Below are 12,065 nucleotides of genomic sequence, written 5' to 3'. Positions count from 1 at the left end.
ACCGGCTCATGTGATAGGCGGAGCGTTGATTCTCTCTACTATCACACGAGATGGTCTGGGGGGGCGGGACTGTGTTACAGAGCGGCCGCCGAACACAGCCATCCAGCGCTGTGATACACAGGAGAGAGCGGACTCAGAAAAAAAAATAATGCAGCATGGCAGCGGCGGCGGCAGTGGCAACACCTTGGGGATTCCAGGGGGGGGCACTTGACCCCCCTTGCCCCCTGCTGCGACGCCCATGCTGGCATCTTCCCCTGCACCACTGGCTATCCATTTAACATGCGGGAGGGAGGTGGGAGGAGGCGATCGGCAGCTCTATGGTGTCCACGAGCCACAGGATCTCCCTGGAGCTTGTAGTTCTCTCCCTGAATGTATACAGTGGAGAGGGGAGGGGCCTCTGACCCTGGCATGTATCGGCTTCACTCTTCAGTGAGTTGCTCTGCTTCTACACGCTTGATGATACATGCTCGGGTCAGAGGCCACCCCTCTCCAGTGGATACAGTCGGAGAGAGAACTTCAAGCCTCAGGGAGATTGCGCGGTCCATGGACACCAAAGAGCTGCCGATAGTGGGGGTGCAGAGATGTGCTGGGGGTTGGAGGTGCACAGCAGAGACCAGCCAGGTACAGGGGAATCTCTGGAGGGGGGGTGACTGTCTGGGGATCCTGATCTAAGGGGGGCTCTCTAGGGACCGTAAAGTAAGGAGCGCTGTCTGGGGACACTGATGTAAGGGGAGGCCCTCCACAGACCCTGATGTAAGGAGGGATCTCTGGGGATGCTGATATAAGGGGAGGCTCTCTGGGGACCCTGATGTAAGGAGAGGCTCTCTGGGGACCCTGATATAAGGGGAGGCTCTCTGGGGACCCTGATATAAGGAAGGCTCCCAGGGGACCCTGATCTAGGGGGAGGCTCTCTGGGGACCCTGATGTAAGGAGGGGCTCTCTGGGGACCCTGATGTAAAGAGAGGCCCTCTGAGGACCCTGATGTAAGGGGGGCTCTCTAGGGACCCTGATGTAAAGAGAGGCCCTCTGAGGACCCTGATGTAAGGGGGGCTCTCTGGGGACCCTGATGTAAGGGGGGCTCTCTGAGGACCCTGATGTAAGGAGGGACTCACTAGGGATCCTGATGTAAGGGGGGCTCTCTGGGGACCCTGATGTAAGGAGGGGCCCTCTGGGGATCCTGATGTAAAGAGAGGCCCTCTGAGGACCCTGATGTAAGGGGGGCTCTCTAGGGACCCTGATGTAAAGAGAGGCCCTCTGAGGACCCTGATGTAAGGGGAGGCTCTCTGGGGACTCTAAAGTAAGGGGGCTCTCTGGGGACCCTGATGTAAGGGGAGGCCCTCTGAGGACCCCAAAGTAAGGGGGATCTCTCTGGGGACCCTGATGTAAGGGGGAGCTCTCTGGGGACCCTGATGTAAGGGGGAGCTCTCTGGGGATCCTGATGTAAGGGGGAGCTCTCTGGGGATCCTGATGTAAGGAGGGGCCCTCTGGGAAACCTGGTGTAAGGGGAGGCTCTCTGGGGACCCCGAAGTAAGGGGGATCTCTCTGGGGCCCCCGAAGTAAGGGGGATCTCTCTGGGGACCCTGATGTAAGGCGGAGCTCTCTGGGGACCCTGATGTAAGGAGGGGCCCTCTGGGGATCCTGATGTAAGGGGAGGCTCTCTGGGGACCCCAAAGTAGGGGGGGCTCTCTGAGGACCCTGATGTAAGGAGGGGCTTTCCGAGGACCCTGATGTACAGAGGGAGGCTCTCCGGGGACCCCGGTGTAAGGGGGGACTATCTGGGTATCCTAATGTAAGTAGGGAGGCTCTCTGGGGACCCTGGTGTAAGGGGGATACGGACTCAGATATGTTATGATATTTTATATATAGATAGATATAGATATATACACACGCACATATATAAATAAATAAATAAATAAATATATATATATATATATATATATATATATATATATATATATATATATATGTGTGTGTGTGTGTGTGTGTGTATGCCCCCCAAGCATATACCATTCTTTACTTTGCTGCTATGGGCTCTAGCCCGAGATCTTTTGTAGGCCTAGCAACAGGGCCACTGATAGGCCAGTACAACTGGCCCTGCTGTACCGGGCCTGACCAGCAGGGGGGCCCGGGCAACCTGAACTGCAAAATTTTATGGGGGGGCGGGGGGGCGTGCCACCCCGGGTGCCACACACTGAGGGGGTGTCAGGCCAGCTGAAGAGGAGACAGCGCCATGCCTCGGATTCACAGCCCACACAGAGAGAGCCCGAGGCACTGGCAGTGGGCGGCATTGCAGGGGGGAGGTGCGAGCAGCACCCAAATGGAGTGACATCTGCCGGCTCAGTGATCCGGGACCCGGCGCAATAATCCCCTTCTCTCTGTGGTCACGTGACTCACGTCGCGCCGTTCTGATCAGTCTCGGCAGCGGCTGTCACTCACAGCCGAGCAGAGTGAAGCCGCCTCCCCCTCCTCCATGCACAGCACTGTGTAGACATAAAGGAGGAAGGGGAGGTGGCTTCACTCTGCTCGGCTGTGAGTGACAGCCGCTGCCGAGACTGATTAGAACGGCGCGACATGAGTCACGCGACCACAGAGACAAGGGGATTATTGCGCCGGGTCCCTGATCACTGAGCCATTAGGTGTCACTCCACTCGGGTGCTGCTCGCACCTCCCCCCTGAAATGCCGCTGCCTTGGGATTGAGGTACATTATGGGTCCTTAGGGGAGTCTGTGCACTGTAGGGGGGTTCTATACTGTGGGGGGGGGTCTGCACTGTGGGGGGTCCTGCACTGTAAGGGGGTCTGCACTGTAGGGGGGGTCCTGCACTGTAGAAGGGGTCCTGCACTGTAGGGGGGTCTTGCACTGTAGAAGGGGTCCTGCACTGTAGAAGGGGTCCTGCACTGTAGGGGGAAGATTCGGCACTGTAGGGGGGTCTGTACTGTAGGTGAGGATTCTGCACTGTAGGGGAGTCTGTACTGTAGGGGGGTCTGCGCTGTAGGGTGGAGGGGCCTGTACTGTAGGAGGGCCTGCACTGTAGGGGAGGATTCTGTACTGTAGGGGGGTCTACACTGTAGATGGGGGTCTGTATGGTAGGGAGGGGGGTCTGCACTATAGGGGGTCTGTGTAACATGCAGGAGGTCCAGAGCTGTGAGGGGCTGTGTAATGTAAAGGGGTCCAGAGGTACAAGGGCTGTGTAATGTAAAGGGGTCCAGAGGTTCAGGGTGCTGTGTAATGTAAAGGGGTCCAGAGGTACAAGGGCTGTGTAATTTAAAGGGGTCAGGAGGTTCAGGGTGCTGTGTTATGTAAAGGGGTCCAGAGGTACAAGAGCTGTGTAATATAAAGGGGTCCAGAGGTGCAGGCTGCTGTGTAATGTAAAGAGGTCCAGAGATGCAGGCTGCTGTGTAATGTAAAGAGGCCCAGAGGTGCAGGGTGCTGTGTAATGTAAAGAGGTCCTTAGGCGCAAGGTCCTGTGTAATGTAAAGGGGTCCAGAGGTGCAGGGCGCTGTGTAATGTAAAGGGGTCCAGAGGTGCAGGGCGCTGTGTAATGTAAAGGGGCCTAGAGGTGCAGGGTGCTGTGTAATGTAAAGGGGTCCAGAGGTGCAGGGTGCTGTGTAATTTAAAGGGGTCCAGAGGTGCAGTTGTGGAGAGGGGGTACACAGTAGTGACAAAAAGATATTGAAGGATGCCTGAGGTATGCAGGGGACACAGTGGGTGTTTTTAAATTTTATGGTGGGGGATGCCAGATTAAGGATCCGCCCCGGGTGCCAAATGCTCTAGGTACGCCCCTGCGCAACCCCCAACCCCCCTCCCCCCCTGTTCGGTAAAGTTTTTTTTGTTTTTTTTTAAATGTTCTATGCGCTCATTGCGCTGTGTTCATTCCAGTATGCGGCTGCAGGGGAGGGACTCTTTCCTGTATTTCGGGCGCGGAAGAATAAGTCTTCTGCACCCGCTCCGCACACCGCACAAGTCCCGGCCAGCATATAATGTTATGGTGTTGCAGAGTGATATTCCCAATCCTCTCTCTCTCTCTCTCCGCGTGACAAGAACATAGTAGCACTAGTGAGAGGTGACTCAGGCGAGCAGAGAGAGCAGGGGCCGGGCGAATCGATCGAGTCGAGATCTTGTGGACAATTACAGGTGACAAGGTGAGGTGTATGCTTGCTTGGGGGGGGGCTTGAAGTTCAACATCTGCAAATGCAATACATACCCTGCCAATACCCTGCCAATACCCAATACTCTGCAATACTTACCCTGCCAATACCCTGCCAATACTCTGCAATACATACCCTGCCAATACTCTGCAATACATACCCCGCCAATACTCTGCAATACTTACTCTGCAATACTTACCCTGCCAATACTCTGCAATACTTACCCCGCCAATACTCTGCCAATACTCTGCAATACTTACCCTGCCAATACTCTGCAATACTTACCCTGCCAATACCCTGCCAATACTCTGCAATACTTACCCTGCCAATACCCTGCCAATAATCTGCAATACTTACTCTGCCAATACTATGCAATACTTACCCCGCCAATACTCTGCAATACATACCCCGCCAATACTCTGCAATACATACCCCGCCAATACTCTGCAATACATACCCCGCCAATACTCTGCAATACATACCCCGCCAATTGTTTCAAGGCGGGGTCTGGGGAGGGGCAATGGGTGGGGCCAAGGGTGGGGCTGAAGGAGGGACCAGGGGCGGGCCAGGGTGGAGCTGAATGGGGCCCCATCAGGTAGGCTGTACGGGGCCCCATGATTTCTATCAGCGGCCCTGCCTAGCAACGCCCCTGGTGGGGGCCCTTCATGGTTTCTTGCACCGGGGCGGGTATATCACCTTTTTTGCTAGCAGCTGTGTATAACAGTGTGCATATCGCTCACTATTTATATTTCATATATACTACCAAACAGTGATCCCTACATGTAGCAGTTAACAAGGGTGCAGTAAGCATGCAGAGACCTTCAGACATGTTGGAAAATATCAGTGCATCCAAGTTTCTATAGCTTTTTTTTATAGAAAATATACCATGACTGTTTGTTTACCACTTTTGTTCACTGGCTGAGTCAGGAAAAAAGATGCAGCAGATTCAAGTGCCTGGTGATACAAGAGAGGAAGAGCAGATGTTTCACTGTCTGTTAATTTGGTTAAAACATCTGTTTGTTAGTAGTACTCTACTGAGGTTTGGGTGTAGGCAGAGAGAGCTATACTGGGTAGATAGAGTTCATCCAAGAAGTCTCAGAATTCCCAGATAAACTGCTGTAAATGTTAACCCTACCCTGCTACAACAGTCCTAATGCAAATCTATTTTTTTTCACCTAATGAGAGAAAAATAATTGTCTGTTGCCTTTTACTAATATGAAATCTTTTTACATTCATTAGTTAATAAAGCATTTTTTGCCTTTACTTAAAATTACTGTTTTCCACTTTCTGGTTGAGTGAGGCATTGGTCGAGATGTCACCATGGCCTCACAGCTGGATCCTGGGAAGTTCCTGTCACGTGTTTCAGGAGACAGATCCAGGGGTCTAGGCAAAGTTCCAGGAAGTGAAGAGAGTCATCTGTCCTTCATGAAAAACCACCATATAAGAGGAAGATTGCAGATTGCCATTACTAAACATTTCTAAGGTGTCCTTTGTTATAATTTTTTTAATAAAGCTGAAGTTCCAGCTGAAGTTCCACTTTAAAGGATACCTTTGTAAAAAAAAAAAAAAAAAATGCACATCTTTTTTGGCAGGTAAAAAAATGTGACTATATTTGTTTCTTTTTTTATTGGGAGCTTGCAGAGAATTGCATCTGCGATCAGCAGATTACAGGTGCAATCTCAGGCTTCTGCAGACTGTCAGTGTAGCTCTTAGGGGTGGGCAGTTACTGTATGACAGGAAGCATCAATGAACTACCTAATGTGCTCATCAGTGCCCTGGTAGTGGCAGTGCCCAAGCCGTCAGCCACAATGGATGATGGTAGTTGTAGTTCCCCCATTCACAGAACTCTGTGAATGAATGAAGCAGTCTCAGTTTTTTTTTTCTAAATTGTGACTGTGGTTCTGGGAAGAAGATCCCTGTTCTGCTGTCAGTGGGGGTTGGGGTGTGGGTGGTGCTGCTTCTGTAACATGTTGCATGTTACATGTTACACCCCGGGTAAGGGTGTAACATGTAACAGAGGGTGAACTCATCCTTTAAGGAGACAATCACTGTCTGAAATTTCCCATGCAGATGTAAACTTAGGCTGCTACAGACAGTCCAACTATGTCTGAACAAAAATCACAAGTGTCAATCCATGGTCATCTACTGTCTATAGGTACATGTATGCTTGTACACCCTCATGTTTCTAATAGCAGATGTCTACACTGAAGCTGTAGTGTAGACGTAGACACAGTGATTTCTGAATCTCAGTATTAGTGAATATGGTGAAACTGCATTCACTTTTATTACTCAATCATATACAAACAAAAATCCCTTTTAACCCCTTCCCACTCAGCCCTGATGTCCTGGGAAAGACTGACTGATAACATGACCACTGTGATTGGCTGTTACAGTGGCTACATGATAGAGAGCTGGTCCTGTTGGCTCCCAATCATTGTTAGAGATTGGGAGCTGTCTACATGAGCTTGTGCAGAAACTTCGGCCTCCCTTGTGCTCACACGTCCAGCATGTAGGTATGGTTGAAAAAAAGACACAAGGCCATGCAGTTCAACCAATAGAAGGGGAAAAAAATGTATAGAATCCTATATACACAATCCTATACTCACAGTTGATCCAGAGGAAGGCAAAAAAAGACATGATCCAATTTGCTCCATCTTGATGGATCCTGATCCCCCCAAGAGACAATCGGATATTCCCTGGATCAACTTTACCTATATATATCAATCTCACTACCTATAAATAATTGTATCCAGTGTTACATGGGGGGCATATGACTCGGCATTTAAAGTAAACATAGATGATTTAGCTACATTTATACCTTTAGTAAATCAACTCTACTGTGTACAAAACTGTCCTATTTGAGCAGTTCAGTGCTAGGTTTTTAATGCAGAAAACGTAGTTAAATGATTTTCACTGAAATTCAATACATAAATTGCTTCTGGTTCTTGATGTAGTATGTTTTACAATAAGGAGCTTAAACAGGCATAGCCTACAATTTAAAAAAAAAACAAAAAAAAACATTTTCATGTCGTATGTCTTGATGTGTAAGTTTGTTTTAAACCAAATACAGATTTATGAGTAAAAGAGAAATAATTAATTGGCAGTAGACACAAAAATTACAAAAATCAATCATAAACCACAGTAAAGATGTTTCAGACAGGATTTAAACGTAATCATTTAGCAAGCTTCCAGAAGCCCAGTATGCAAATAGTCTAACAGAAACTAGATTTCACAATTCATAGTCAGGTTTTTAGATGGTTGATTGTGGTTGCTTATAAAAACAGATTAGAACAATTTTGGAAATGTACCTAAAAAAACAAAAAAAAATGTTTTAAATTAAATGCATGATGCTGAGCTTAATAAAACTTTAAAAAGTCCCAGTAAGCACTAAGCCTTTGAAAATCTTACCTTTATTACTGACTATATTATCCAGTTGAAGGTCTGTTCTGTTCTCTGAAAAGGCCTTCTAAAATAGGATGCAGTGTCAAAGGTATATTATAAGAACCCTGATTTTATTATAACATATACCCACAGCTTACTGTCAACCCTAACTAAAAATGCTTGTACCATGACATCACAGTTGAAAAAAATGTAATTTTCACATCTCATCCAGTTTCACTTCGCATCCAGTGATCTCTTCCCCAAAATTATCCTGCGGTTGTCCATAGTTGACTATGTACAGCACTAATGTGCAGAAGTCTTTTATCCTCTAAACTTTTAAAAAAATACAGTACATTTTCACATTATATGCAAATGCATTTTAAAGCGAAAGAGCTACAAACCTACAGCACAAGTTCATATGTTTAAAGATGTTTAGATTTTTATTCACAGATGAGTATCTAAGCCCAGAAAAAATGACTTTGCCTTATTACTACAGTGACATTTGCATACCTGGATTGTACGTGGATATAACACAGCTATCTGTGTTGCATAAGTTCTGGACTGGCCAATTACTGCCCCTTCTCCGTTTTTTTTTTTTATATTTTAAAAATTCAGCAAAATAAAGACTCCAAAAGATGCCTTTTATTTAGCAATAAAAAAATAAATAAAAGCTGAATTTAACCTAAAACCATTTTTCTCTGCAGCTTTAGTTACATTACAGAGCCGTTACAATCTTCACTGTAGGGCGGCCCTGTCCTCTTCCTGCTGAACTTCTGGTGCTGTGAGGGTCCCTGGGCTTAGCTGCACTAAAGGTGATCTGATGAGGACATACCCCTTCTTGTCCTCTCCTACATTGAGAAAAGTTGTATCAATGGTTACAATCAATGTAACACAAACTGTAAATGAGGTAGGGAAAGAATCCTGTGACTGATCAGACTCTTCCCCATTTACAGATCATGTGTCCATCACTCATGAAAGTTTGAAGGCCAAAAACACTGAAGGAAGTTACAAGACTGAAACAGGAAAATTAGGAGACATGCTACCAGGGAGGTGAGTCCAGCATTTCTTCAAGTGATGGGTACTGCCTTTATAATCTGTTTCGACAGAGTCTCTTTAACCGCTTGCCGACCGTCTCACGTCGATATATGTCGGCAGAAGGGCGCATACAGGCATATTAACATACCTGTACGTTGCCCTTTAAGATCTCCGTGAGTGTGATCACGGGTCCCACGGACTCGATGTCTGAGGGTATACTTCCGATTGACTCACAGAGAGGAAGAATGTGGAAATGCTGATGTAAACAAGCATTTCCCGTTCTGCCTAGTGACATAACACTGATCACAGCTGCCTGTGATCGGGAGCGGTGATCAGTGTCGTGTCATACATAGCCCCTCCCCCCACAGTTAGATTCACTCCCTAGGACACACTTAACCCCTACAGCACCCCCTATTGTTAACCCCTCATTGTCAGTCACATTTACACAGTAATCAATGCATTTTTAATCGCACCGATCGCTGTATAAATGTGAAAGGACCCCAAAATAGTGCCAAAAGTGTCCGATCTGTCTGCCATAATGTCCCAGTCATGATAAAAATTGCTGATCGCCCCCATTACGAGTAAAAAAAAAACATTATTAATAAAATGCCATAAGACTATCCCCTATTTTGTAGACGCTATAACTTTTGCGCAAACCAATCAATAAAGGCTTATTGCAATTTTTTTTTTTACCAAAAATATGTAGTAGAATACGTAATGGCCTAAACTGAGGGAAAAATTTTTTTTTTATATATTTTTGGGGGGTATTTATCATAGCAAAAAGTAAAAAATAATGCTTTTTTCAAAATTGTTGCTCTACTTTTGTTTATAGCGCAAAAAATAAAACCTGCAGGGGTGATCAAATACCACCAAAAGAAAGCTCTATGGTCCGGTCTGTAAGTGGTTAAACAAAACCTTGCACAGAGGAAATATGGAAAGTTGCTGACCTCTCATTGTGAGAATGCTAGTTCCTGGGCTGTCATATAGATCCAATGTCTGCATCATTTTTGAGTCACTGACCTAGAACAACTATGCAAATTAGGTGTCCTGTTTTCAACCTGACTACTAATAAGCATGTTTGTTCCAGCTCAGTAATTGTGGAAGGATTGAAGCCAGTGATTGGCAGGTAACTATCACTTTCAAAAGCCCCGATCACTTTCAGAAGCCCCAAAAAACGAACATACTTCTCTCATTACAGGTTTCATTTACTAAGAAATGAATCCAAAAACAAAGCTGAACATGATTTTCCAAAACTTTATTCTGCATTGATAGTATAATCTCATTTTCAATCAAAATTTTGTTAAACAAGACAAAGTATGTGTGCAAAGTATAGGAAATCATGAAAATCTAGTAATTCATACATGATATACAAGATTGTCTTAAAGGTCTAACAAAACATAATTCTAAATCATTTTGAGGGGGACAATGAAGGTACTAATGGAGGTATTAGAATGAATGTACAAGATACAAGAAAATGATAAAGAACACAGTTAAGAAATGGCTAATGTATGGTGAGTCCATTTTCTTCTAATTGACCAAATGACATTGCTGCCCATGTTGTGTACAATGAGCCTTTTCAGAAATATAGCATTCTCTGATTGGATGAGGAAGAGAGGTGGGTGGTGATGTTATGCTCTCCAACTCGTCCAATCAGAGTATGCTTTGCATTAATTGAGAAAATGTAAATGGTGCCGTGTTAAATGGCTGCCACTTGTGCTCACAATGCAGTAGGGCATGTGCTCAGCACAGGACCAAGAATAGTGGTGATCACTGGAGTAGCAGTGCCTACTTAAGCAATTTTAAGCTTCTAGGGATCCCACAGGTATGGTATTTGCATATGACAGGTAAAAAATCTGGCACATGGACAATGTCAGAAAGGGATAAACACAAATACTGAGAGAACAATATAGTAAAAAACACTTAGAAGATGTTAATCTATGCACTACACCAAGAGAAAATGTGATGGACTTGTTAAGTTCCAGATAAAAACAGGGGTAGCAGTAGGACTGGGCATGTTTAGGGGAAGCAGCTCTGTGGAATATATTAAAGGGGAGCTGTAAAAGTCCATGCAAACAATAAAGTCCATGAAATAGTTCATAAAAAGGCAAAGTATATAAATGCTGTAAGGCTGGGACACTGAAGGCTGCTATTTTCAGAGATGACCCGACTCTGAAGAGGTATAGAAGAAAAAGAAGATAAACGCCACCTCAGTGTAGCATAAAACAGAATCTATTACAGGATTAAAAACACTCACACAATCCAAGATAGTACGTGCTTGTATGCTGTGGGGATGCTGCCACTTTCTCGATTCTGCAGGGGGTGCCCGTGGTCCAAAAACGTTGGAGAAATTAGGGCTTGGATACCCTGTGTCACCAGGAAATCTACTCTGATCAGCATGGAACGCAGTACGGAAGTGACATCACCGGGAGGAGCGGAGAAGGCTGTGGGATTGCTAGGCTATGCGCTCTGAGCTATCTGCTCCTTCTAGAGGTCTGGGGTGTAACATGTTACAAAGGGTGAACTTATCCTTTAATTCAGTACTACTCTCTAAAGCAAGGGTCTCAAACTGGTGGGACTTGTAGTTTCGCAAAACAGCTGGAGGGCCACCAGTTTGAGACCCCTGCTCTAAAGAAATGATTTTGCTTGTCATTTATTGTAGCTCAAGGTAAGAAAAAAGAAAGCACCATATGACGCTAACTTTTGGCACTCAAGAACATTTCAATGCAGCTTTGTCAGGTCAAAAAAGCACATATATTTTTTTACCATTAAGTTATCATGATTTGCAAATGTACAGTAGAGCTTTCCTAAAACAAAAAGTATTTGCAAGTCAAACTTCTGTATTAAAGACAAAAAATAATAAGGGCTTAATTCCTTATACTAGTTAGAGAGGGAACTCATCTATTTATGCTCTTGGGTCACCTGCTCAAGAACAGCCATTTTTTTACACAGATACACCCTAGAAATGTTAAAGCAATTTTATACAAACAGGATACAGCTACTTCAGACTTGTCAGTCACCATCAGTTCCTATAAACCATTGCTTCTATACAGGTGGGTTTGGAGACTAACAAGAAGCTATAACGAGACCGGTAATGGGGAAGTAGGTCAAAATGAGCCATAAAGCCATTGATTTAACCACTATGAAGCATAGTAGAACCTACTTAAACATAAATTATGTGCATGTCATGTCAAATCCTAAAATATGCAGATTATTTCTCATTCATTTTTTGATAGTGGGAGGGCCACGTAAATGTGTTTTTTTTTTCCATATGTCAACTGAACTGTTCTGGAAATCTGCGGTTTTGGATGCACCATTGACGAACGGGACCAAAAGCCTTTAATAGCTCACATCACAGCCTGGTTATACAATCGAGAAAATAAAAAGATAGATAATTTTGCTAATCTTAAATAGTTGCTGTCTCTTTAACATTAAATCCTGCAGATTGCAGAAATGCGCTTCTAGAGAATAACATCTGTTTTCAGTACTGAAACCACCCAAGACT

The sequence above is a fragment of the Lithobates pipiens genome, unplaced genomic scaffold (assembly GCF_037356315.1).
Source record: "Lithobates pipiens isolate NorthernLeopardFrog02 unplaced genomic scaffold, aLitPip1_a1.2 Scaffold_13, whole genome shotgun sequence".
NCBI lineage: Eukaryota > Metazoa > Chordata > Amphibia > Anura > Ranidae > Lithobates > Lithobates pipiens.
The sequence above is the reverse complement of the archived record's forward strand: the minus strand, read 5'-3'. Positions refer to the sequence as shown.